This window comes from Muscardinus avellanarius (assembly GCF_963383645.1).
Source record: "Muscardinus avellanarius genome assembly, chromosome: 12".
In the NCBI taxonomy this organism is placed as follows: Eukaryota; Metazoa; Chordata; class Mammalia; order Rodentia; family Gliridae; genus Muscardinus; species Muscardinus avellanarius.
Window position 1 is genome coordinate 58538172 of NC_137798.1, and position 26819 is coordinate 58564990.

Consider the following 26819-nt stretch of genomic DNA (forward strand, 5'->3'; position numbering starts at 1 on the left):
TTGTTTATACAGCTTCAAAGAAAAATCAGGGAAGGTTTTGGTACAAATCACGATGTTGTGGTTTAAAGTCCTCACTCACTGACTGGGCTCTGGGTTGTGTGCTTACTCACTCGTCATCGCTTCTCCCACCCTTAGAAATATTTATATAAAAACATCCTTGAGGCAAGGCCGGTACAGGGGCCTCCGAGGCCAGGATAACAGCCTGCCGAAGGGTTAGACCAGTGCTGGGGCCAGCGAGGCCAGCATCGGAGCCTGCCGTGAGGCAAGGCCAGCATCGGAGCCTGCCGTGAGGCATGGCCAGTGCTGGGGCCTCCTAGGCCGGGAGCGGTACCTGCCGAGGGGTTAGGCCAGTGCTGGGGCCAACGAAGCTGGCATTGGAGTCTGCCGTGAGGCTAGGCTGGTGCTGGGGCCTCCGAGGCCGGGATTGGAATCCTGCCAAGGGGTTAGGCTGGTGCAGTGGCCAATGGCCAGCATCCGAGCCTGCCGTGAGGCAAGGCCACTCCTGTGACCTCCAAAGTCGGGACCGAAGCCAGCTGAGGGGTTAGGCCGGTGTAGGGGCCAGCGAGACCAGAACCGGGGCCTCCCATGAGGCAAGGCCGCTGCTTGAGCCAGCGAGGTCTGGATCAGTCCACTGAGTAGCCAGGCCACTACTGGGGCCTTCAAGAGTGGGATCGGTACTTGCAACGCAGCATGCACAGAGAAATATCGCAGAAAATATAAATCAGACGCTTCTCTTAATCAGCAATAACTAGGAGGAAAGGGGCAACAGGAAGAGGTTGAGCTATAGAAAGGGCCCTATAGTGAAGCAACTAATGTGACCAGAGGGTATGTAATAATGGAGGACGGAGCCTCTTTAAAACGCAGGAGGTACATAAACAAATGTATCAAAGTTAATCACCAAAAAAGCGTGGGATGGAGGGAGGGGGAGGGAATGGGATGGGGGCTGGAGGAGGGCTAATTGGATGATGTGTGCTTGTATATCCCCTCAAGACTTGTACTCCAATGTGATTGATATATGACTACAATGCACCAATTTAAAAAATAAATTAATTAATTAAAAAAAATAAAATAAAAAAATAAAAACATCCTTAAAAAAGTAAAAATATGTCATAAAGAAACTTGTTAGTTTGGCACATCCCGGTTTTGATCTTATGGATATCTTTTTGTATGTTGCAGTTTTAGTATACTAGTATATAATTTGAGTTTCTTTTGTGAGATTTGAATGATCTCATAAGTATTTTTCATACCATGCAATCTTCATAATGATTGAGCAGTGCTGTTATCAATTTGTTTACTAATTCTATTGTTAGACATATTAGTACGAATCACTTTTTTTTTTTTTGGTGGTACTGGGGTTCCTGGAAGCCCTTCTACCTCCGGGCTACCCTCCCAGACCTATTTTATATATATTTTTTTATTTGGAAACAGGGTCTCTTAAGCCAGCGAGGCTGGCTCCGAACCAGCGCCATCCTCCTGTCTCCACCTCCCAAGCGCGGGGATTACAAGCGTGTGCCACCACGCCCGGCGAGTACAAATCACTTTTAAAGAACATTTTCATGCATTATCAATTTTCCTTTCTTTTGGGTTATTTACTCAAGATAAATTTCTTGTGGGAAAATTATTAGGCCAATGGGCTGGTCCTTTCTAGGATTTCTGATATTATTTAATCTCAGATTAGAAATGGGAGTTCTGACTATATCAGGGCCATCTGAGATCATCACAACCTAGACTTTATGGAGATATTTGCCTGACATATCAATTTTGTTTATAATTGGCTTTAATTAGGGGCTTATTGGCCTACTACCTTAATTTTTGGTTGTTATCTCTGATTCTTCTTTTTTTTTTTTTTTTTTTGTGGGTCTGGGGATGGAACCCAGGGGCATTCGACCTCCGAGCTATACCCCTGCCCTATTTTTTATTCTTTATTTTGAAACTGGGTCTTACTGAGTTGCAAAGGGCCTCACTAAGTAGTAGCTGAGGCTGTCCTTGAACCATGATCCTCCAGTCTCAGCCTCCCAAATGCTAGGATTACAAGCGTGTGCCACCACGCCCGGCCTGGCTATGATTATTCTAATGGCCCATATGGTTATCTCCGGTATGTGACTCCACATGAGTATGATATTTATATTTCTTGATTTGCAGTCATTTGATGTATATTTTGACAACTAAAATAACTGTAGAAATTTTTTAAATTCCTGTGAGAGACAATGATTTGTTAGAATGCAAAAAAGCTTAGACAAAATTGAATTAAATGGTAGAAAAATAGAAGCACAGATACAGAGGCATGGCCAAAGGACAATGGCATGACATACTTGTAATCTTTGTTCAATTGTGCTCACACTAATGTGCTGCTGACCATCACATTAATCTACCAGGGTTGCCCATGTGAGCATTCATCTAGCTACTCGTGAGCTGCTAATCTGATATCCAGACTCCACAATACCACTAGCTATATATACATGTGGCAAGTTTGCCAGTTTCAGCTGGAAGACCCTACCTGCTATTTTAATTTTTGCTTCTGTTTTTCTTTAGCTAGGCCAGCAGGCTAGATTCAGGACCCCAGAGTGAGCTGCCCTCTTGGTATTGTGGTTATGGCCTATGCCGAGCTTCCCCCTCTCATCTCTCACCGATTATTTTCTTGCCCCAGCACGTTGATAGGCAGCTCCTGGTTCATTACCACTTATATCAATAAACTCTTGGTGAGGACTGAAGCCAGTATCTCAGCATCTCACTGCATACTGATAGTTTTCTTTTATTTTATTTTTGCAGTACTAGGGACTGAACCCAGGGGCATTCTGCCTCGGAGCTACACCCCTAGCCCTATTTTTTAAATTCTTTATTTTGAAACAGGGTCTCACTAAGTTCGGAGGGCTTCACTAAGTGGCTGAGGCTGGCTGAAAGCCTGCAAACCTCCTGTCTCAGCCTCCCAAATGCTGGGATTACAAGCATGTGCCACAACACCTGGCTATACCGATAGTTTTAGAGCTACCAAAGTTAAAATGTTAAGTGATCACTTCTGGCTCAATATTAGATTTCTAGATTTTTTTTTTTTTTTGTAGTACTGACGATGGAACTCAGAGGCATTCGACCTTTGAGCTACACCCCCAGCCCTATTTTTTATTCTTTATTTTGAAACGAGGCCTCACTAAGTTGCAGGGGTCTCACTCAGTAGCTGAGGCTGTCTGTGAACCATGATCCTCCTGTTTCAGCCTCCTGAATACTGGGATTACAAGCATGTGCTACCACACCTGGCTTTCAGCATCAGGTCTCTTGGTGAGACTTTTTTTTTCCCCTGTGGTACTGGGATGGAACCCAGGGGAATTCTACCTTTGAGCCACGCCTCTAATCCTGCTTTTTTAAATTTTGAAACAGGGTATCACTGAGTTGCAAAGGGCCTTACTCAGGAGTAGCTGAGTCTGTGCAATCCCCCTGTCTCAGCCTCCCAAATGCTGGGATTACAAGTGTGTGTCACCACGCTTGGCTTGGTGAGACATTTTGAACCGTAATTTCATCCCCAGGAAGGTGTCATGTGTTTCTCGCACACTTTGCCTAAGCCTACCTGCCCTTTCTACCAATGTGCCTAACTTTCTGTACTGCTTATGGTCTCAGGCACATATCATCTGCTCATTCCTTCTCTATTAGGAAACTGTTCTGTCTTTTTAATTTAAAAACCAGGAGTTAGATATCTCTACCTTCTAGTTATTTTTCCCATTGAGCCCGCAGAGGTCTCATGCCCGTGGAGACCATGGTCTCAAGGGAATGATGAAGTGTGAAGAGACATTGGCAGAGCTGGGCGTGGTGGCACATGCCTGTAATCCTAGCATTCAGAAGGCTGAGACAGGAGGACTGTGGTTCTCAGATAGCCTCATCTACTTAGTGAGGCCCTCTGCAACTCAGTGAGACCCTGTTTCAAAATAAAGAATAAAAATTAGGGCTGGGGGTGTAGCTCAGAGGTAGAATGTCCCTGGATTCCATCTCCAGTACGAGAGAGAGAGAGAGAGAAGAGAGAGAGAGAGAGAGAGAGAGAGAGAGAGAGAGAGAGAGAGAGAGAGAGAGAGAGAGCGCAATTGGTGCCTTTCCCATCACATCTGCCAGCTGTGCTGACTTGCTGTTTCTTCACTCTTCCTTGAGAATTGACACTGCATTCCATTTGCTCAGCTGCAGCCTTGGCTCATCATGATGGTGACTGTGATCTTGTCGCATGGATACATTGCTTCTAGGTAAACACCTCTCTCATTTCAGCCTGTTCAGTTGCTGATATGGCCTGCTTTCTTCCTAAGCTGGAGCTGAGCAACTGTGGCCCTTCCCTTGGCAGGGCACACACCTGCCAGTTCACCTCAGGCACCACCCAGTTCACACTGCTCGTGTAGGATACAAATATGGCCCACAGGGTTTAGCATCTGCAACACTTGAACAACCTCATTTTCTTTCACCTGCATGCCTGCGGGCTCTCTGCCCACTTATAGTTTGCTGGGGATTTGGATGGTATCTCATATTGGATATACTTGTGCATCTTTTTTTTTTTTTTGTTAGTCAGAGCTAGAGGCTGCCACCATAGCTTTCTGAGTGATGGGTCTTTACCACTGATGCCAGCCAACATCAGTTTGCAAAGAGCTGAGATGGTTCTGACCTGCATGCTGTGCAGGGACACGCTCTCTCTGCCCTCAGTGTTATGCTTTATTATTCTGGTCTTGTGGTAAAATTGCCAGGCAAGCCTTTATAGTTGAGTTAGAGCTTGTATAGTTGAGTTAGAGCTCTGCACTTTGACATCCTTGGATGTACCCTGACCCCTCTACAGGGCTGGGTTAGGGTAGGTTCAAGTGGAAGCATGTTGTTTCTTTATCTTAAAGCACTGTTCCCTAATCTGTGTTATCCCTGTGGTGGATGGAGTCTGGCTTCCTATAGTATGATTTTCTTTGAAAGGCTCGGACATTGAAGCCTCTCAATTTGATTCTGTTGGATTTTCCCATTACATCTCTTGGTTCTCACAGTATATGTATACCAGAACCCCACTGCCCCCCACAAAAGCTTTTCAGCCTCTATGAAAACCGGAGAATGCAGTAAACATGGAGAGGAGGGGAACTATCTAGACTTACCTTCATATATCTGAAATATATATTTCAACTTCAACCCCAGGCAGAAAACCTTTAATATTCATGAAGTACAGCTCCGAGTTCTCCAAAATGTGCCTTAAGAATGTATCTGATCTGGTATGGTGATAAAAGCTTGTAATCCCAGTACTTGGAAGGCTGAGACAGGAGGATCTCAGGTTCATAGCCAGCCTCAGTAACAGTGAGGCCCTCTGCAACTTAGTGAGACCCTGTTTCAAAATAAAGAACAAAAAATAGGGCAGGAGGTATAGCTTGGAGGTTGAATGCCCCTGTGTTCCATCCCTAGACCCACAAAAAAAAAAAAAAGAGAAAAGAAACAAAATAAGAGGATAAAATAGGGCTGAGGGTGTAGCTCAGAGGTAGAATGCCTCTGTGTTCAATCCTCAGTAACACACACACACACACACACACACACACACACACACACACACACACACGTATCTAATTAGCCTTGGTGCCCCCTAACTGCCTGGCATGGGACCTTGTACATGCTTGATATTAAATTTATGATTTAATTGAATGAATATTTGATGGAACAAAGATATGTTTAAAGGCAAAGTTGTTTTCTAGCAATGTTAAGACAACTATTTTTTAAACTTAATTTTCATACATTTATTTGATACATTATAAATATACATCCTATTGGGGTATAGGATAATAGAAACATACGTGTGCACAACTTTTGGCCACTTTCCTCTTGGTCTCACTCCCCTTCCCCTTCTTCCCGGTATACATCTTTGAGAATAAAGTTAGTAATTTACATACCTATGTAGTATTATTTCAGCTGTTACACTCTTCATGTCTTTGTCTTCCTTTTTCTTTCCTCTAAACCCCCCTTATCAATCCATTAGAGTCTCTGCTCTTCTATGTGATGTTACCCTGATTTCTGAATTCCTATCTAGTTTTCACATGTAAGAAAGAACATACAACTATTCATTTTTTTGAGACTGACTAATCTCACTTAGCATAATATTCTTGGTTTTCTACAAATGACATGGTTTTGTTCTTCTTAGTGGTTGAGCAAAATTCCACTGTGTGTATATACCACAATTTTGGGTTACATTCATCTGTTGATGGACACCTAGGCTGGTTCCATAATTTGACTATTGTAAGTTGTGCTGCTATAAATATGGATATGCAAGCATTGCTATAATATTCTGATTTTGATTCTCTTAGGAAGATGCCCACTAGTGACATCACTGGGTCATGTCGTACTTCTGTTCCCAGTCTTCTGAGAAACCTCCGTGCTGGTCTCCATAGAGGCTGTACCATTGTAGTCCCACTAACAGTGTATTAAAGTTCCTATTTTCCCATATCCTCTCCTGAATTTATTATTGTTTGTGTTCTTGATGATTGCTATTCTAGTTGTAGTTAGATGGAATCTCAGTGTAGTTTTGATTTACATTTCCCTGATCGCCAATGATGTTGAAATTTTATCTATTGTCAATTTGTATTTCTTCTTTTGAGAAGTGTCTGTTCATTTCAATTGCCCAATTTTTTCTTTTTGGAGTACTGGGGATGGAACTCAGGGGTACACCCCCACCCCTATTTTTTATTCTTTATTTTGAAACAGGGTCTCATTGAGTTGCAAAGGCCTCACTAAGTAGTTGAGGCTGTCTGTGAACCGCGATCCTCCTGTCTCAGCTTTCCAAATGCTGGGATTATAAGCGTGTACCACCACATCTGGCATTGCCCATTTTTTCAAATGAATTGTTGTTTTAGTGTTAATTTTTAAAGCTCTTTGTATATCTAGACATTAGCTCTTTATCAGAGAGGTAGGTGGCAAAGATGTTCTCCCAACTTTTGCTCTCTGTAAACTTTTGATGGTTTTCTTTGTTGTATAGAGCTTTTTAATTTAATGTCATCCCATTTATTAAATCTTATTTCAATTTTCTGAGCTTTTGGGATCTCACTGAGGAACTTTCTACCAGTACCTATATGTTGGTCCTATTCCCTCTTCTAACAGTTTCAAAGTTTCTGGTTTTTATGTCTTTGATCCATCTTGAGTTGACACTTGTGTAGGGTAAGAAGTTGGGATTTTTTTTTTTTTTTTTTTTTTTTTTTGGTGGTACTGGGAGTGGAACCCAGGCGCTTTCTACCTCCAGGCTCTCCTCCCAGACTTATTTTATATTTTATTTGGAAACAGGGTCTCACTAAGTTGCCGAGAGCCTCACTAAGGAGCTGAGGCTGGCTTCAAATCTGTGCGATCCTCCTGTCTCAGCCTCCCAAGCGCTGGGATTACAAGCGTGCGCCATCACGCCCAGCCCAAGGTGCCATTCAGATTCCACTTTTAGTACATGATGTATCACCTTATATCCCACATCTTCACTGTCTGAGTCTGAGTCTGATCAGTCCTTTTCAGAAAACAGTAGCTTTTCATAAACTGCCTCCTTTATTGGTAAGTACTGTGATATTTTGTTAGGTTCCATCAAGAGAGACAGTGGGGCATGCATTAAATCAGCAATTCTGCTCTCCTGTGATGTATATTCCCATATCATGTAGCTCTTGTTGGCCTTGTGGGAAAGCTTTGCATCATTCATTCTGATAAGTACCCATCGATGCTCAAGAAAAACTGCAACAACAGAAAAAAGCTAGAAGGCATTATTCTGATTTTCACACTTAGACTTGAAACACGATGATTATGAAGTTTATCCTCACATAGGAGAAATTTTTCAAAATATTTAGTCTGTTCTCTTGCTTTCAATTTTTTGTATCAGTATGATCAGTCATTGGTACAACCTTTAGCTTAAGAGATTCTCCAAATAATGTTCCTTTATAATCTGTTGTATAGGTCCAATGGAATGTCTTAATAACTTCTTCGAGTGTTCACCCTCTGTCCTGCTCTCCTGCCACTATTCAGCACGGGCTACTTTAAAAATTCCTTGGTAGTTGTTTACACATCTTAATGTATCAGTAGTGTTGAACTCAATCCCAAAGCCAGAACTGTATTCAATTCTTAAAACATTGTCTCCAAACATCATTTCAGGGAGAGAAGGCACATGTAGTTTATCTGCTAGCTTCTCTATATCTGCCGACTTCATGATGTGGGTCTTGGAGGCTGTCAGATTCCAGGGCCTGAAGGAAAGAAAAGTTCTGGTGTCTGCTCTGGAAGCCATGATCCTCATGGCCATGGTGGATCCCACCCAGGCTTCACAGAGCAGGAAGGCATAATTTTTTTTCTCATGATATCTTTATTTGAATTGGTTATTTAGGTGATGCTGGCTTCATAGAATGAGTTTGATAGTATTCCTTCTTTTTGGATTACATGGGATATTTTGAGGAGCAAAAAAGAAGATTTAGATAATCTGTCTGGAACTGGACTTTTCTTTAATGGGAGACTTTTTATTGCTGTTTCAATCACTTTGTGTCCTATTGGTCTGTTTAGGTTCTATCTGTCCTCTTGGTTCAGTTTAGATAGGTAGCAGGTGTTTAGGAATTTGCTGATTTCTTCTGTTTTTTTAATAGTTTATTGAAATATACAATTTCAAAATAGTTCCTAATAATTTTCTGGGTTTCCACATTATCTGTGGTGACATCTACATTTTCATCTCTTATCCTAGAAATTTGGTCTGTTCTCTCTTTTAGTTAGGTTGGGTAAGGGCTTAACAATCTTATTTATCTTTTCAAAAAAAATCATCTTTTGGCTTTATGGATCTTCTGGATTTTTTTCTCATTTCATTAATTTCTGCTCAGATTTTGACTATTTCCTGCCTTATTCTGGCTTTGGGGTTAGTTCTGTTCCGGTTTTTCAAGGGGCCTTGAGGTACAGCATTAAAATGCTTATTTAAAATCTTTCTGTTTTTCTAATGCGGGCACTCAGTGCTGCGGGGTCCATCCCTAGCAAGAGTCGGGGGTCTGCGAGCGGTGGGGTGAGGAGTCGGTGAAGTACGGTGGAGAAATAGCACAGATACAATGGAGAGTGAAGCTGCTGTATTTACTTTTGGTTTTGGCAGGATTTTTATACTTTCTTTTCTGGCTACATTCTACTCTTACAATTGTTTCTAGAATTAATCCATCAATAAGTATACAAAGAACTAATACATCAAGGCAAGGTGACAGACGGCCAGGTTCTTTTTCAAGGGAACATTTCCTCTTACAAGCAACCATGGAAAAGATCAGAAGTTTATTATTAACTACTAATATAATATCAAAATAATAGCCTATGCTAAGCATTATATTTTCTGATTAATATGTATCATTGTTTTTTAATCAATAGGCACTACTAAGGAGAGGAACATTTCATACTTTCCCCATGTCCCAAGGCTGTGCCTGGGTACCCATCTATTTTGCTGCTGTCCACGTACCCATTGTATAGCCAAAGGGGGTAGGGTTACTGGGGGGTCAGTAGCCACTCTACCATAGCCTACCTCTGATTAAATATGCTGGCTTTTTAGAACTCATGACGGTGGGACCAACTTGTCTTGGCTCTGTTTTAGGTGTATTGTTAATATTTGCTTGGGAAAAGCCTGGGGAGGATCGGTTGCCTTTAAGGCTTGTTCTGCTTGTTATTGTCTGAGTCTTTATAGAATTCTTGTTAGATCGGTTATTTGGAAATTTAGGTAGAACTCATACATAAATGTTACAGTTTCAGGGAGTAAGTCTTGAATTATTTTAAATAATTTGGGGTCATTAATAACATAAGTCTTAAGTACCTTTTTGGTAACAAGGCCAATTTCAAAAAATCCCCAAATCCCCACGCCTAATACTATTCCCTAGAAGGAGATGCTGCGCGCCCGTTCCTGGGAATGTCTGCTGTGCGGCATTCCTGCTAAAATGAGCCTTGCTCAGTTTTAGACTAGGGAAGAAGGTGCAGCATTTCCCCCCTTTTTTATTTTTTAATTTCAAAGCTTTAACTTGAATGGAGACTTTTTTGACAGATTTTTTAATTATTTAGAGGATGACTGGAAAGAGAAGACAAACAAGAATTAATATGCATAATCCTATGCCAATATTAATTAAAGAAGACCATCAAGTATTGGTGGAAATGGTATTTTATTGCAGCAAAAACATTATCTGCTAATGAAGCCATATATATATGATACCACTTAACAAATGGGTTTGGACCTCTACAAGGAAAATTATAGAACACTTAAAAAAAACCCGAAGATTTTAGGAGATGGAAAGATCTTTCATATTCTTGGGTAGGCAGAATGAATATCATAAAAATGGCCATTCTTCCAAAAGTGATCTACCTATTTAATGCAACAACAACAAAACCCCCAAATAGCCAAAATAGTTCTCAGCAACAAGAACCATGCAGGACGCATCACAATACCTGATTTCAAACTATAATGAAAAGCCATAGTAATAAAAACAGCATGGTATTGGCACAAAAACAGACACTTAACCCAATGGAGCAGAATAAAAGACTCAGAAACAAATCTACATACTTATAGCCTATTGATTTCTGACAAAGGGACAAAAACATACACTGGAATAAAGAGAGCCTTTTCAACAAATGGTGTTGGCAAAACTGGTTAACCATATTTAGAAAAATGGAAATAAACCCCACTTCTTCACCCTGTACCAGAGTCAACTCAAAATGGATCAAAGACTTGGAAATTAGACCAGAGACCTTGTAGCTCCTTGAAGAGGGCATAGGTCTAACACTTCAACATATAGGCACAGTTGAAGACTTTTTTTTTAACAAGACCCAAAGGCACAAGAAATTAAAAAGAGGATCAATATATGGTATTGCATTAAACTAAAAAGCTTCTGTACAACAAAGATAACTACCAAGAACCTCAACAGAGAGCCAACAGAATGGGAGAAATTTTTTGCCACCTACTCCTCTGATATAGGACTAATATCTAAAAAAAATAGAGAAGAAATATGTACAGGGAACTCAAGAAACTCAGCACTAATAAAACAAATAACCCAATAAAAAACGGGAAAGTGAATTATACACTTTATAAAAGAAGAAATTCAAATGGCCAACATCTTTAGCAATTAGAGATGCAAATCAAAACTAACCTGAGATTTCACCTAACTTCAATGAGAATGGCAATCATTAAAAACACAAACAACAACAAATGCTGGCCAGGGTGTGAAGAAATGGTAACTCTAGTACATTGTTGGTGGGATTGCAAATTAGTGCAACCACTTTGAAAAACAGTATGGAGGCTCCTCAGAAGAATGGGAACAAACCTACCATATGATCCATCAATACCACGTCTGGATATCTACACAAAAGAACAGAAACCAAACTACCAAACTAAGGCATGTATCTATATTCATAGCTGCACAATTAACAGTTGCCAATTATGGAACCAGCCAAGATGTTGATCAACAGATGAATGAATTACAAAACTATGGGATATATACACAATGGAATTTTACTAAGCCGCAAAAATGAACAAGATTATGTCATTCACTAAAAGATGGATAACACTGTACATTATGCTAAATGAGATTAGTCATTCACAAAAAGTAAAAAATTGAATGATCTTCTTAGTATGCAAAAGCTAGGGAGAAAAAGGGTGTTTAAACTATCGGTGAGCAAATAAGGCGACCTAAGTGAAGGTGTTGAGGGGGGAGAGGGATATTCCCTAATGTACATGATATACATTCACAAACATATCCAGTCCAATCACTAAGCCAAACATGAGAAGGAGGGAGGGGGAGGGAATGGAGTGGGAAATAGGGAAGGACTAAATGAGTGATATGTTTATGTATGCCTCTACCATTTTGTACCCCATTAAGATATATGACTACAATGCACCCATAAAAAAGATATGATATATAAATCTAAATTTAAAAATGGGCTTGGATAGAGAAAAGACTGAAGGACATATGTTGTGAATTTTAGTGTTTCCTAAGATTATAGTAAACTTTTATCTTTTATAGTAAACTTTATCTTTTATTTTGATTACTCATAGTTTCATAAAGTTATAAAATAAACCTATATTATTTTGTAATAAAATGTTATACATAATGTTAAACACTCATACACCTATAATCATAGGTAACTCATTAGTTACCTATGATTATGGTAAACTTTTATCTTTTCTTTTTGATTACTCATAGTTTCATAAAGTTATAAAAAATGAACCTATATTATTTTGTAATGAAGTGTTAAATATAATGTACTTAGTATTTGTATTCTATTTTAATTAAAGGAAGCAAATAAAATGCAGAATATGGGATCCTGTGAGATGCCTCTGGACACATCCTGGCACGAAAACAAATGCATGCCTAAAATAATTCTATTTTCAAATAATTCTAATAGGAAAGTAGATAAGCCATCTCTGATATTCCACTAGAATGACGTAACAGGAGCTAATAAAGTGTGTCAAAGGAATAGAGCACTGGCAACCTATAAACAGAATAGAAAGCTTTTACCTAGGCCTAATGTATCTTGGGGGGAAAAGGTAGAACAAATGTTCTCATGGATTCTCCAATGACTTCTGTGCTCAGGAAAAGTTATTTTTATTAGGGGAACCCAAGAAATGTTTCTCATCATCATAATTGTTTTCATCATCTGTGAGAGTAACAGCAGCACAGCATAGTGCTGATCTGCGTTGAATCTGAATTTTGAGCTGTGCATGCCTCAAATTCCAGTACTGGGGAGTCTGAGATGGAGGATCTCAGGTTCAAGATCAGCTCCAGTAACGTAGCACGACTCTCAGCAACCCAGCGACACCCTGTTTCGAAGCAAAAATAAAAATAAAAAGAACTGGGGGTTTATCCCAGAGGTAGTGTGTTCCTGGGTTCAATCACTCCCTCCCACACACATCAAATCTTTGTTCTGTTGCTATGTGATCCTCATACAGTTAACTCTTTAATCTAAACACAGGCTTCTTAGTTTTAGACTGGTGTATAATTTACCAACTTGATAGATTTCTTGTGATGATTAATTGATTAATTGAAGTAGTGTCAGTAAAGAATCTATGTTTTGGCATATAATAAGCATTCAATACACAGAAGCAGGAATCGTTGTTATAAATAATAGCAATTGTTGCTACCACTTAATGATACCTATTTTATACAAGAAATTACTTTTTTTCTCCATGCCTTTTTTCACTTAATCCTTAAGTCAATTTAAAAATATTGTTGAGAGAACTGAGCTCACGAGAGTTTCTTTATCCAGGATAAAAAACTGGTAACCAGAAAAAGCTAGTACTGAGCACTGAGATTTGGACTAGTATATTTGAATCTTTTCTTCAGTATTTCAATATTATACAGAATTAAGGATTGATGAATTATTATTGATTATAGCGATTTATTTTTGGTAATTACCATGACTAGCTTCTAAGCAAAACTCTTAACTATGTTAGGAAAATATTTATGTGGCCACCAGGTGGCGCTCGACCAAGATTTATTCTAAAGTTAAATAATTTTCCAGGTTCATGTGAGTAAAAATAGCAAAGAGCAGCAGTATATAAAACCAAGTAAATGCATCTATTTTTATAAGGGAGGATTTTTCAGGTACTATATGTAAAATATGAGAATGAACCTTTGAACTATTTTGGAACTTCTATCCTTCAGTGCACAATTTATTTAACGAATGCCATTCCATTTCGCCATGTATTAAAATAGTATTTGGTTTTATAATTCTGATGGTAGGTTAGAGCTTAATCTGACATGATTTCCAGTAGCTAATTACTTGAAAGTATTTAGTTAAATACTCCAAACTTGAAATTTATAGTAGAAATGGCAGCCATTAATTCTGGCTACAAAGTAGTGTAAGGACACCTATTTTATTGCTCCCCCCTCAAGGAATTGAACTTGCACACACCTATGTTCTATAGATATAGCATGACTAAATCAAAGGAAGCATGTTGTCATTTAACATGCAGTTTACCAAGAGAGTGCTTATAGGAAGTGTTATTTTCGCTCTGTCAGCCTCAGTAATTTCTGTGGTTTATAAGTCTACAAAATCTGTTCTTCTGGGCCACTTAATTAACCTATAGCACTTTGAGTCAATTTTAATTACCAAACCATGTACAGCTATTCTCATACTTGAAACCTGTTCAGAATGTTTGCAGTCTAAATTTCTCAACAGAGAAATGTCCTACAACTTTAACAAAGAGTAAAAGGGAAGGATACATTCTGACTTAGTAAGGATCTCATCTTTCAGTTTTTAGAATACCCAAGTCATGTTGATTTTCATTCATTCACTTAAAAAAATGTGGATTGCAACATGGTACATTAAGTAAATAAATGGATATGTAGTAAATGAAAGTGTGCTTCTTATGTATAAGGCACTGCTGTGGTAAATGCAAAGCAAAAGCTTAAATAGCCTCCGATCTCCGAGGTGTTTATGATATGATCGGAAAGTTGGAGGCACACAGAAAAATCGAAATAACATAAGAGTTAAGTAACAGTGAGAGTATCACAAGGAATTCTAGGGACTGAACTCATGGAATTTTACCTCCAAGACATACTCTAGCGCTATTTTATTTTTTCTTTTGAAACAGGATCCTGCTAAGTTGCTGAGGCTAGCCTTGAACCTGTATTCCTGCCATCTCAGCCTCCCAAGTACTGGCATTACAGGCATGGGCCACCACACCCAGCTAGATGTATTAAATTATAACTGAATTCTACAAAAGATGAGTGCCATGAATTTGAAGAAGAGAGGATTTCCAAGGATCTATGGTCAGAAAAAGCTTTATAGAAAAGATGGGAGATAAGTTGGGCTTACAATGCGAGAAAATTGTCAGAAGAGGAAGGCACTTCCAGATGGTGAAAGACATAGATGAAAAAATGAAGTGAACCAAAACAGTGATCCTAGGAGTATACTGCATAATGGTGTGTGTGGGATTGGAGAGAGCAGCGATCGGACGACTAGCCCACTCGCCTCCCTGGTGGAAGACTGACCCACAGCGTGAATGGGGAGCATTTCCTCGAGTGCCAAATTCAACTTTAAACTATGAGGAAGAATTGTTAAACAACTTAACTAAAAAGCAAATGAAATATTTAATAGTAAAACAAACATGGGTGTCTGAAGAGATGGAAGCCCCAAAAGGTTGTGACTTGTCTAGGCTTGTCTAACCTGTTCAGAGAACAAGTATACCTCGAATGGACCCTGGCACGGTTGTATCCAGTCTTGAGTGCCATGGTCAGGTGTTTGCTTTTGACTGACTACTATTTCCTGTTATATCATCTGGTTGCTCATTAGCTCCTCTGCCAAAAGATGATCAGAGAAAATCATAAGAAGGAATTGAAACAAACCTGTCATTTTTCCCTTTCTCGATATTCCTTATATGAGGATTGAGAGAAGTAATATCAAAGCTGAAATGAAGTCTGGAAATCATTTGTTAGTTGCAGTTGTTTGAGTGTTTTCTAATATCTGTTATAAGCAGAGATAATAGAGCTGGGTATAAGCAATGTATACCATAATGTTTACTGACAGAAAGATCATATATATATATTTTTTATGTGGGACATATTTGGTTTTTGAGAGGAAATACTTGCTTAATTTGTCATAAAGTACTAGATGAGTAATAGCCAATTCAAATACTTTTCTGAGCCCTGAAACCCAGCACTCCACCATTAATGATAACCTGTCTAAAAAGAGACCCCAGAGCCTCAGGTGAGGGTGCTGGATTTATTTCATAGTTATAGGACAAACCTTTGAAGACATTTCCAGAAGGTCTTGTCAACAGAATGATTTTAAGGATTGAACTAAAACCCAGAGCAAGTGACTGAGAGATGCTAAGTTATTAGTGTCCAGAAGATAAGGATGGGCTTTGGCCTTGGTTTCAAATGACTAGAGAATTCATTTGTGAATGTATAAGGTTTTGGTCTTCAGTCTTCGAGTGTCATAGAAAACATGCTAAAGTTTCCAATGAAGGTTCAGGTGGGAGCTAAGATAGTATTCCGCCAAGGAAAAATAGAGTATAAAGCAGACCTGTGGGTGTGGCCCAGCCCATGTAACCCCACCTACCACCCACAGTGAATGAGAAAGGCCCCAAACATTCTGTTTGACTCTGCTTCTCCTTGTTCTGTGGGAATTTGAGCCTCCTCATCCTCACACATGATTCTGAAAGCTCTCAAAGGAGTGAATGTATCACCAGCCCTTTTCCTGTCATTTCTGTAACACAGAGCCACACACTCAGTGGCTTAAAATGATGTATGTTTGTTAAAAAAAAAAAAAAACTGCTGCAGGTGAGAAGTATAAAATGGGTGGCAGGGCCATGCTCCCTTGGGAGCTTTAGGGGAAATCCTACTTTGTTTTTTCCAGCTTATGAAGGTGGCCTGCATTTCTTGGCTTGAGGCCTTTTCCTCTAAATTTAAAACTAGCCTTGTAGTGTCCTTCAATCAATCAATCAATCAATCAATCAATCAATCTCTTTCTCTCTGGCTTCTGCTTCTGTTGTTCCAGGAGCTTCTCTAATCTGACACTCCTGCTCCTCTCATAATTACTCTTGGATTGATTGGGCCCACCCTAATAATCCCAAGTAAATCCCTCTCAAGGTCCTTTGTTTAATCACATTGACAAAGTCTCCTCTACAACCAAGGTAATGCATACTCAAGTTTTGGGGGTTAGGACGTGAGTATGTTTGGGGAGCATTGTTCAGTTACAACAACCACCCGTCCTAGTCTGAGACACCATAATGCCGGCTGTGCTTGCTGCCCATAACATCTTATTTTTGCCTCCACCATCAATGTTATTGCCATTGTGATGGGAGCCCATAATGTCTATAAGTTCCAGCATTTTTCCCATCACCCCTTGGAATTCAGACGTGAATCCAGGAAGGGATTTCAGACAAGCTGAGTTACAACATCATGCTCTGTGACTGACCACCCCGCCAAGCAAATACTTGATGTGTGGTCTGTTGAGTGCTTCCTTCTATTGGCTGAGATTAGGTTTATCTTTATTGTCCAGTTGTCCTTTTCTGTGGATAACCTCTCTGATCCAATATTAGCCATAGGGATTTAGAGGTGATAGCAGGTTCATGCACGGGTAAGTAGTGTTGATTTCAATGGTGTGGGTTAGGTCAAGGGGGAGGAGCTGTAGGAATAGGGTAAAGTAGAGGAAATGATCAAGTTGAATAATAGTTTAAGTATAATAAGGTAGTATCTGGTTGAGATAAGAGATAGTGAATATATAGTAGGATTCTTGTAGTTGGTGTAGAGTATTTAGGTATAAAGATATGAAATGGTTTGAATATAAAACAAGGAGATACAAAAAGAGAAATAAAAGTTTTGAGAGAAAAGACTAGATAGGATAGAGGGAGGAAGCTTGTAAAAGGAATGGAGGAGGGAGCTAACAAACATGCAGAAGATAACAGAACAACCAACCATCAATATTATGACAAATCAATGACAAAGCCAACCACCCCCCCAAAAAACTAATGACAATAAAAGAAAAGAAAAAAATTATGCAAATGTACACATACAGGGCCCACTTGATGTCTACAGAGATACTTTCAACTGCTTCATGTCTCTTCACTGTAGTAGATTCTAGAGCATGTTCCAGTACCTCTCAGTTGCTCAGTAACCTATTTTCAGTTTTTGGAACCACTTCTTAGGTGTTTGTGCCCCTCTCTTGCCTCTCACCACTTTGTGCTCAGGTCTCAGGGCATTGTAAATGGGTTTTGTGTAAGTGCAGGCTTCTGTGCCCTAGACCTGTGCCTCCCTACCCACACTGTGTTTCCTGTGTAATCTTGGAGTAAACTCCTGTGACCCTGATACTGTGACACGGATACTGTGCCCTGGGCACTATGGCCCTTTCCTGTAGGATATAACCCAACCACCTCAGGGGTGGATCACCAAATCTTAGCCCACCAGGGTCCCTGGGGCTGCTCTGGGTGGTCATCTCCTGAGACATACAGTTACCTTACTGTCCTGTGGGCTCAGGTCTCTAGAGGGCACAGTGCTGTGCTGTGGGTGCCAGGTTCTGTTGAGCACACAGGCTTTTGGATCTTTAAAAAATTTTTTCCTTCATCCCTGAAGCATGGTGCTAGTTGCTTAAGATGTTAGAGTTCTGCTGCCACTCACTTCACCTCAAGTCCTTGGTTTTCTTGCTGATATTTCTTGGGGCTGAGGAGCCAGTGCCCACCACACCAGGTCAGTCTCCTGCTGCGGCTCTTTGCTATTAGTCTTGCATTTTGACTATTGGATTTTATTTTGCTGTGGTTCCCCTTTTTGTTCATATATATCTTTGCTGCTTTGTTTTTCTTGTCAAGGGGCTGCCTTCTAGGTAGTTGATTTTTGTTTGTTATAGCTACTGAGATGTGCTGAGTCCCACAGTTGCCATTTTCTTTCCTCCTGGACGATTGGTTTGAACCTGCTTCTCCCTACCCATTTGGGGCCAGCCTGCCCCAGGAGGATCCTTTGTCCCTCTTCATACTATCAGCTCTCCTCTCAGGCCCATATATTTTGAAATCCCAGTAAACTACAGCTGGGACACAGACTACCACATAACACATGCTTCTCTTAGGCTACTTTCCCAAGTGTTTACATTCCATGCTAGAAGAACTCTGGCTCCTTCAAGAGACTCAGGGAAAGAATCAGTACCATTCCTAATTTTTCACACTTTCTACCTAGTAGAAGGTTGAGCATCTGGATCCCATTGGAGGCCATTTGTCCTAATTTAGCACTTCCTATTAATTCTGTAAAGGATTACTATTGAAATACACGATTTAGCAACTTTAGACTTTACAAGCTATGTCAAGTGCCATACTAAATAGGTCCAACTGGATTTATTACTGTTGAAAAGGAAATCTTTGATTTTGCTCCTTCCAGCTACTATTGATTCATTTCATACCAGAGTGTGTAAAATTGGAGCTATAGAAAATATTTTCCCCCTTCCTTGATCTGGTTGGAATGAATGTTTTCACTTCATGAAATAAATAGTGAAAGACTTGCCATGAATTTCTATGTGTTTTTAATGACTTTTGTTTCTCATGATGGAATGGATTAATATTTTCTATGTTGTCCTCCCAGGAAATGGAGGAATCTGAGATCCTGCACTAGCTTCCAGCTTGTCCAAAAGGAATCAATATTCATAACGTTCAAGGTAGTGAAAGACACACACACACACACACACACACACACACACACACACACACACACACGCTTACTCTACCATGTACTCAAGGACCCTCCCTGCAGCAACCCCAGCACGCAGTGCACCTGATCATGCCACCAGGAAACCCATCTCTGAGCATAGTTGCCTCCAGAGCATGAGGTCTGGGGGAAAATTTAACTTTCAAACCATAACAGTATTGTTTCAGTCAGGTTTTTCCTGGTACCTCACCCAGTTTCTTCTCTATCAAGAAAGATGCATGTAAGTCGTTAAAGTATATGAAAGGGGAGAAAGGTGAGGGGCTAGGTGTGGTGGGAGAGGTGAGGCTAACTGAGGCCATGACAAATACTTAAACAGGGTGTGTGTAGTAGGGCTATCATTCATCTACAAGTCTTATCTTTTGATTAATACCATTTAATGGAGGCATTTCTTCATTGAAATAGGTCCCCAACTAGGATTAGGCCAAGACATACTTGAATATAATTTCTTATATCATGAAAGTGTATTTTTATACTCCTATTTTGGTAGTTATACCCAAAGAATACCTATTCACACTAGTTTGGGGGATTGACTTGTAGCAGTGGTTCGTAAATTAAAACAAAGTGCACTTCTGCCACCTACTGGGCACTCTGAGGAACTAAAAAATTTTTTTCCACAGGAAGAGGGGAAGTTTGATGAATTTCATTTCAAATTTACTTCAACAGTTGAGAATTTAGCCAAGTATTAAACAGATTAATTTTGCCTTTGTGAAGGCTTGCGCGCCTTTGATCATTTGGTAGTTTTAATGAACTCAATGTGGTTGTTTCCGATTTGGCCTTGAAAGTCTTGGCAGGTCGCCGTTTTCTGAGTGGGAGCCTCACTGCCCCCGGCTTGGGTTCCTCAGTTTTGGCAGTACTTTCCTTCCCACTGACGGAACGTTTACAGAGAGAGAGAGGGAAAAAAAAATGTTACGTCTGAAATTCTGCCAGGACACATCAGCGTATTTCCAGACCGCCATCTATTGTGTAACTCTCTGAAGAATTGATATTTTTAAAAAAATTGCCAATGCACCTGTTTCTCAGGAAAACTACCTTGTCACATGTTGTGTGCTTTTATTTAAATAGTGATTTCAGAATTTATTAATCAGGATTTACAATGTGAATCTCTTCCTTAGCCTTCTGATTTTGGTGTCGAGTATAATTTGCTCCCAAGGCCATCCTCCCATCCTCCATAATCAGCCCAGACATTTACCGGGGACTTCAGGCACCAACTTTACCCAGGAAACTTAGCGAGACACTATTTGTGGTCATATTCTAAGTGATTCAGCTGCTCTTCTATCTTTAGAAGCTTGTCTCATCCTACACAAAGCTCTTTTCAGATCCAGCTTGACATTCTGATATCGTATGATGGCCCCGCAGGGTCAGAGAGAATAATGTGGCAATTCAGTATCTGTCTTACAGCAGAAAAAGGGTATTCGATGATCAGCTAAAGGGCAGGCTGATCTCAAAGAGGGAGCAAGGCCATGTTCAGCAAATTCAGCCACTTTGCTTGGCTAGGAGCAAAATGTCTCACCTTGAAAAATGGTTCCAGAAATACATGCATTCCTTTCTGTTGTTTCTCAGCTTTTTGGCCTCCGGACCTCAGACCTAAGCTTGTTGGGTATGGCTATATAGGGTAGGCTTCTTTATTTCCTGTGGAACCCCTCCATTGACGTACTGTTTTGTGATAAGTCAATTGATGCAGAATTCATAAAAATCAACTTAAGTCACTGAGAAGTTTTACTGAAGTTGAATATCAAAGTTTCAGTGGTGTGCTTGGGAGCCAAAATATATTTATGACAAGTTTTTCTAAATTTTATCCTCATATTTTCTCTGACCGGTTTCTGTGCCTGGTCTAGTTTAAAAAGCTATTTGTGGCCATATCAGATGGGAGAATAATAGCCCACTCAAAGAAAATGGGATATTGGATTTGTTCCCTGGAATAGTTCATACCTAGAGTCACCTTGTATTCCAGAGCTATTTTAATTAATTAATTAACTAATTAATTAATTAATTTTTTGGTGGTACTGGGGGTGGAACCCAGGGATTTTTCTACCTCCGGGCTATACTCCCAGACCTATTTTATATTTTTATTTGGAAACAGGGTCTCACTAAGTAGCTGAGGCTGGCTCTGTGCGATCCTCCTGTCTCAGCCTCCCAAGCGTGGGAATTACAAGCGTGCGCCACCACACCCAGCTTCCCAGAGCTATTTTAAAGTTGGATCCACACTGAGGGAGCCAAGTGATGGCTGGGACTGTGAAATCTAAGCAGTTCTCCTGGACATAATGTATAGTTTATGCATGTAAACTATTTGCCTTTTAGGGGAGAAAAGAGAAATGACAGCCACAATTTGTTCTTTGCTGATTGACATGTAATGTCTGAATAGTATTGACAAGGAACAACACCAACAGCCATAAATCCCACCTCTTTCTATGATTTTTCTGGGAAACTTGTTAAGTAAAACTTTCTTCTGAGTTGACTGTCCCATTCTGGGTGACTTGAAGGATTGATAATGCATACATTATCTGGGCTTTAATAATTCTAAAACTGAGATTATTTGCTTGGGACAGATTGGAAGTTTAGCTTTACATCATTCCTGCAGATCTGGTTTGCTAAGAAACTAGATATGATCCAGGAAGTGTGATTATATTATAGGGAAAGCTGTTGGCGCATCTGGGGTCTGGTTTCATTTCCTACTAACCAAATGGGTGATCTTGGTTAAGGGACCTCTTTGGCTTAAATATTCTCATTGGAAAAGAGGTTGGTAGAATTATGTCTGCAGTCTCTTTGAGTTTTAGAATTTTTTACTTACCACTGAAAGAAGAGTAATTTTTGGAGGCACTTCTCACATATAAATAGCATCCTAAACAAATTAATCTTGAATTTGCATTTAAATAGGCTTCAAAGTATTATGTAAGCAGTTAAAGTATGTCCTCTGTCTCTCTAGGTATCTACCATCTCTGCATCTTTCCCATTATCAACCTAACCACACAGCCACATGTAATGTTGGGTTCTCAAAGTAGGCTGATAAAACTGTACTTGAGCTGTGGTACCAAAAGTATTTCAGAAAGAATTTGATAGATGATTCATGAAAAAGCCTTGTCAAAATGATCATCCTGAGAATTTGCTTTATTATATTTCCTTACATCTGTTTTAGAGGTTACCATTGCATGTATTGGAGAAGTGGTCCCATCACCTTTTAGTTCCTAGTGCTCTTACAAGGCCTTACTTTGGAGATTATACCTCTATCTCATGCTCTTTATCTGTACAGCTCTGCCTTCTATGGATTGGATACTTCTCTGCCAGGTACCTATTGAGAACTTTACACATTGAGCACCTGGGAATTGTGGTTGTCTCCCCACAACCACAATTTAGTTGCTGAGAGCCTCACCATGTAGCTGAGTCAGCCTCTTTTCCATTGCCTTTTGCTCTGATTCCCATTTGCAATCCTTCTTGCCTAAGCAATGAGGCCTGTGAACAAAAATGGCCAAATCAAAGGGAGATGCAGGATTTTTGTTAAGTGGGTTGGTAAGAGACACCTCTGTTTATTGAGTAGGAATAAGAAAACATGAAACTCCAAAAGGTCCTTGCAGCTGTCTTGCCATCACAGTACAGCTTGCTTTGGGATGGATGACTGGCTGGCCTACTATGTAGCACTGACAATGCAAAGAAGTATAGCATTTAATGAAAAGCTGAGCCACCTATGGAATTTTCAGTTATTATAGGACCTTACATTTTCTGATTTTGGGAGGTTTCATGGCCTATTACCAAAGGCATTTTAAGTGACTTATGTAAACGTTCCATTTTACTGATGAAACTGAAACTCAGAAAGGTTGACAGTGACTAGATACACTGATCTATCAGAAAACCCCCTAAGTCACACAATTACTGTAAGCTGAGATTGGAACCCAGACTGTCTATCTCCAAAGCTCATAAATATAATTCCTACCTTATTTTTTCTTGTCAAGATTTTTAAAATATAATTCATATATTGGCTACTTAACATTGATTTACTCTAGTTGGAGACTAACTCTAGAATCTTAAAAGTGAAGCTAGGCCGGGCATGGTGGCACACGCTTGTAATCCCCGCACTTGGGAGGTGGAGACAGGAGGATCGCGCAGGTTTGAAGCCAGTCTCACAGGCTTAAGAGACCCTGTTTCCAAATAAAATATAAAATAGGTCTGGGAGTATAGCCCAGAGGTAGAAGGGTTCCATCCCCAGTACCACACACACACAAAAAAATAATAAATAAATAAATAAAAGTGAAGCTAGGCTGGGCGTGGTGGCGCACACTTGTAATCCCATTTCTTGGGAGGCTGAGACAGACAGGAGCATCGTGCAGGTTTGAAGCTAGCCTTAGCTATTTGGTGAGGCTCTCTGCAACTTAACGAGAACCTGTTTTCAAATAAAATATAAAATAGGTCTGGAAGGGTAACCTGAAGGTAGAAGGCCCCTGGGTTTCATTCCCAGCACCATGTGCGTGCGCGCGCGCGCACACACACACACACACACACACACACACACACACACTGAAGCTAGGAAATACTTGAGAAAGAATGTGTCTTTGGGTTGCATGGCATAGGGGCTCTTGTTTCTGTTGCTCAACACCTCTTCTTTGCCCCATTTTTGCTAACAACCCACCCACCCTCATCCCTGCTTGTACTACCTGTCCTTGGCCATGTGCCTCAAGCTGCCCAATCAGGTTCCTGCCCCCAGCCCCAGAGGTAGAGTGGGTGAAACAGTTGCACTTTTGGAGCCTCGTAGGAGACACAAAAGCTCCCGAAGGAACTTCCCAGGTTGTCCCTATTCTTCCTGAGACTTGGCTGTCTGTCCAGTCTTACAAGTCTATGAGCTCTTGCCACAACCTCCTCACGAACCCAGAGTTGGTTTCTGTTGCTTGAAACAAAATGTCCTCAGCATATACGTTTGTCAATATGAAAGGCTCCATCCTTAGGACTGTTCATATGAATTTGCTATTTGTATAACTGGTATACTTAAGGGGGCATTAGATTATTTCCATTTGCCCACAACACAGTGGCATCATGTGGTCAATTCAGTCTCCTATCTTCAGGAGTCTAAGTTTTAGCATCATTTGAAAAGATTCTTTTAACTGGTATTAGAATAAGTTCCAACTCATTGGAAAGATATGAGTAAATTATATATTTTTACACTTAGTAATCAATTTAAGGGTACTGTAAATAATTAATTATATTTTGAGGAGTATTCTTATTTAATTACCCATTGCCGGCCCTGCCCAATTAGGGACTGGTAAAGTCTTCTTACTGTGGGTTAGAGACAAAGGACTCTAATCTTCATGCTGAACATTTCCTCACATTTCTCTCTCCTTGAACTTCATGGTCAAAAACATCCATGATTTCTCTGCTCTCAGAGTACTTGGATGGGCTGTTTCTCCAACCCCTGGAGTTTGGGATCAAAAACTCTTTCTGGGCAAAGCATGGCTAGGCATGGTAAGCCCCCTCTCTGAGATACCATCCTTCTCCTTTACCTCCTACTTTTCTCCCCCATGTTTCCTTCTTTCTTCATATCTAGGACTGGTGTCAACTTGCCCTACTGTTTCTTAGATGCTCATAGTATAATCTATTGATGCCTTGTGCTGTGACTTTCAGAAGTATAGCAGCTGGCCTAGGGGAGGAGGGCACGCATTCAGGATGAAATTGTGCTGTCATCAGGTTAGGTCTCCAGTGAGCAGGCATGAGCTCTGTAAGCCTGTGAAGCTTTTGGAATCACAACAGTACGTTCCTGTCTTTGTTCAATCTGGTTTAATCTCCTATGCTCACAGAGGATCTTTCTTTAGTAATATGGGCGGCCTTTACTGCCATCTAGCTTCCATAAGAGGCCACCCTAGTCTCCCAGAAATTTTAAGAACTTAAACTTCAGAAAGAAGAGATTGGAGGTATGTATCTGTGTTTTTTTTCTCTCTCAATGGTCCCTCTATTTCTATAAAAATTCTTGGGTATGAAGTGAAAACCAGGGAGATCTGGCTTAAACTTCCCAGGACATCTATGCTCTGAGTTGGATCACATTGTCCTTTTGAATCAATTGTTAAGCACTAATCTTCTGATAATGCAGTTTCCTTTAACATACCTGCCTCTTCTTACAAGAAGAACTAAATCCGTGGCCAGGTGTGGTGGCACATGCCTGTAATCCCTGTACTGGGAGGCTGAGACAGGAGGGTCGCAAGTTCAAGGCCAGTCTCAGAAACTTTGTGAATCCCTGTTTCAAAATAAAGAGTAAAAAGGACTGGCAGTTTGGCTCAGAGGTAGAATGCCCCTGGGTTCAACCTCCAGTACCAAAATGAATGAATGAATGAATGAATGAATGAATAAATAAATAAGTGAGCTAATCTAAGGAGGCCAATGATTATATCTCAAATGAAACATCTAGAAATATTAGTATACCCCTATTAGTTAGAACTATCAATCTAACCTCTTTTAAAAGTAGCTAAGAAGCTGGGCATGGTGGCACATGCTTGTAATCCTAGCATTTGGAAGGCTGGCACAGAACGCTTCAGATTTGCAACCAGCCTTAGCTTTTTTTTTTTTTTTTTGTGGTACTGGGGTTCCTGGAAGCCCTTCTACCTCTGGGCTACACTCCCAGACCTATTTTATACTTTTTAAATTTGGAAACAGGGTCTCTTAAGCCAGTGAGGCTGGCTCCAAACCAGCACGATCCTCTTGTCTCCGCCTCCCAAGTGCGGGGATTACAAGTGTGCGCCACCACGCCCGGCAGCCTTAGCTATTTATTGAGGCATCTGCAACTTAGTGAGACTCTGTTTCCAAAGAATAAAAAATCAGGCTGGGATGTAGCTCATAGGTTGAATGCCTCTGGGTTCAATCCCTTGCACACCACACACACACACACACACAGTAGCTAAAGACCTGAAATACTTATTTGCTACTGAAAAGTTATCCTTATATGACCTTAGAATTTTAGTTTTTAAATTATAACTTTAGGGAAAATAAACTTTTTAAAAACAGCATCCTTTTCCCTTTGAGAGATGCAGCTTGTTTTAGCTCCATGAATTATGTAAGTGATCTCAAAGCTCTAATGTTTTCTTTTACTCTCACTCTTTTGAGATAATAGATTTCTTCAAATTGATGATGATCTATGGTTATTGACTTTTATTAGAATTTGTGGCACTCAATTGTATGAAAGGAAAGGAAAAGAAAAAGGGAAAAGAAAATCAGTAGAATGTGAGCTCTGTATGTGCGGTGTGGAAGGCTTATCAAAAGGTGGCCTGAAGCCAGGTGTAACAGTACAGGCCTGTAATCCTAGTATTTGGGAGGCTGAGATGAGAGGATAGCAGGTTCAAAGACAGCCTCAGTAATTTAGTAAGGATCTCAGTAACATAACAAAACCATTTCCAAATTAAAAATAAAAGGGCTGGGGTCATATCTATGAAATAGAATGCCCCTAGGTTCAACCCCCCATACCATATGAGTAAGAAGAAGGAACAGGAGGAGGAGGAGGAGGAGGAGGAGGAGGAGGAGGAGGAGGAGGAGGAGGAGGAGGAAATGATGAGAAGGAAGGGGAAGAAGAAAAGGCAGCCTGAAGCTGGGCATGGTGGTGCACACCTATAATTCTAGTACTTGAGAGGCTGAGACGGGAGTATTGCAGGTTTGAGGCCAGCCTCAGGATCTTAGTGAAGCCCCTTAGCAAGACCCTATTTCAAAACACAACAACAAAATAGGGCT

The 26819-nt window shown here is 40.3% G+C and overlaps 1 pseudogene across 1 annotated transcript in view; it reads right to left on the reverse strand.

Annotated features, from left to right (window-relative positions):
- Positions 1-7459: 7459 nt before the first annotated feature.
- Positions 7460-26819, reverse strand: part of LOC308271018 (TIP41-like protein) — a 95282-nt pseudogene continuing 75922 nt past the window's right edge. Inside the window, exon 2 of the transcript in view lies at positions 7460-8259. The product of the transcript in view is annotated as a TIP41-like protein (transcript). The remainder of the gene's footprint in view (positions 8260-26819) is intronic.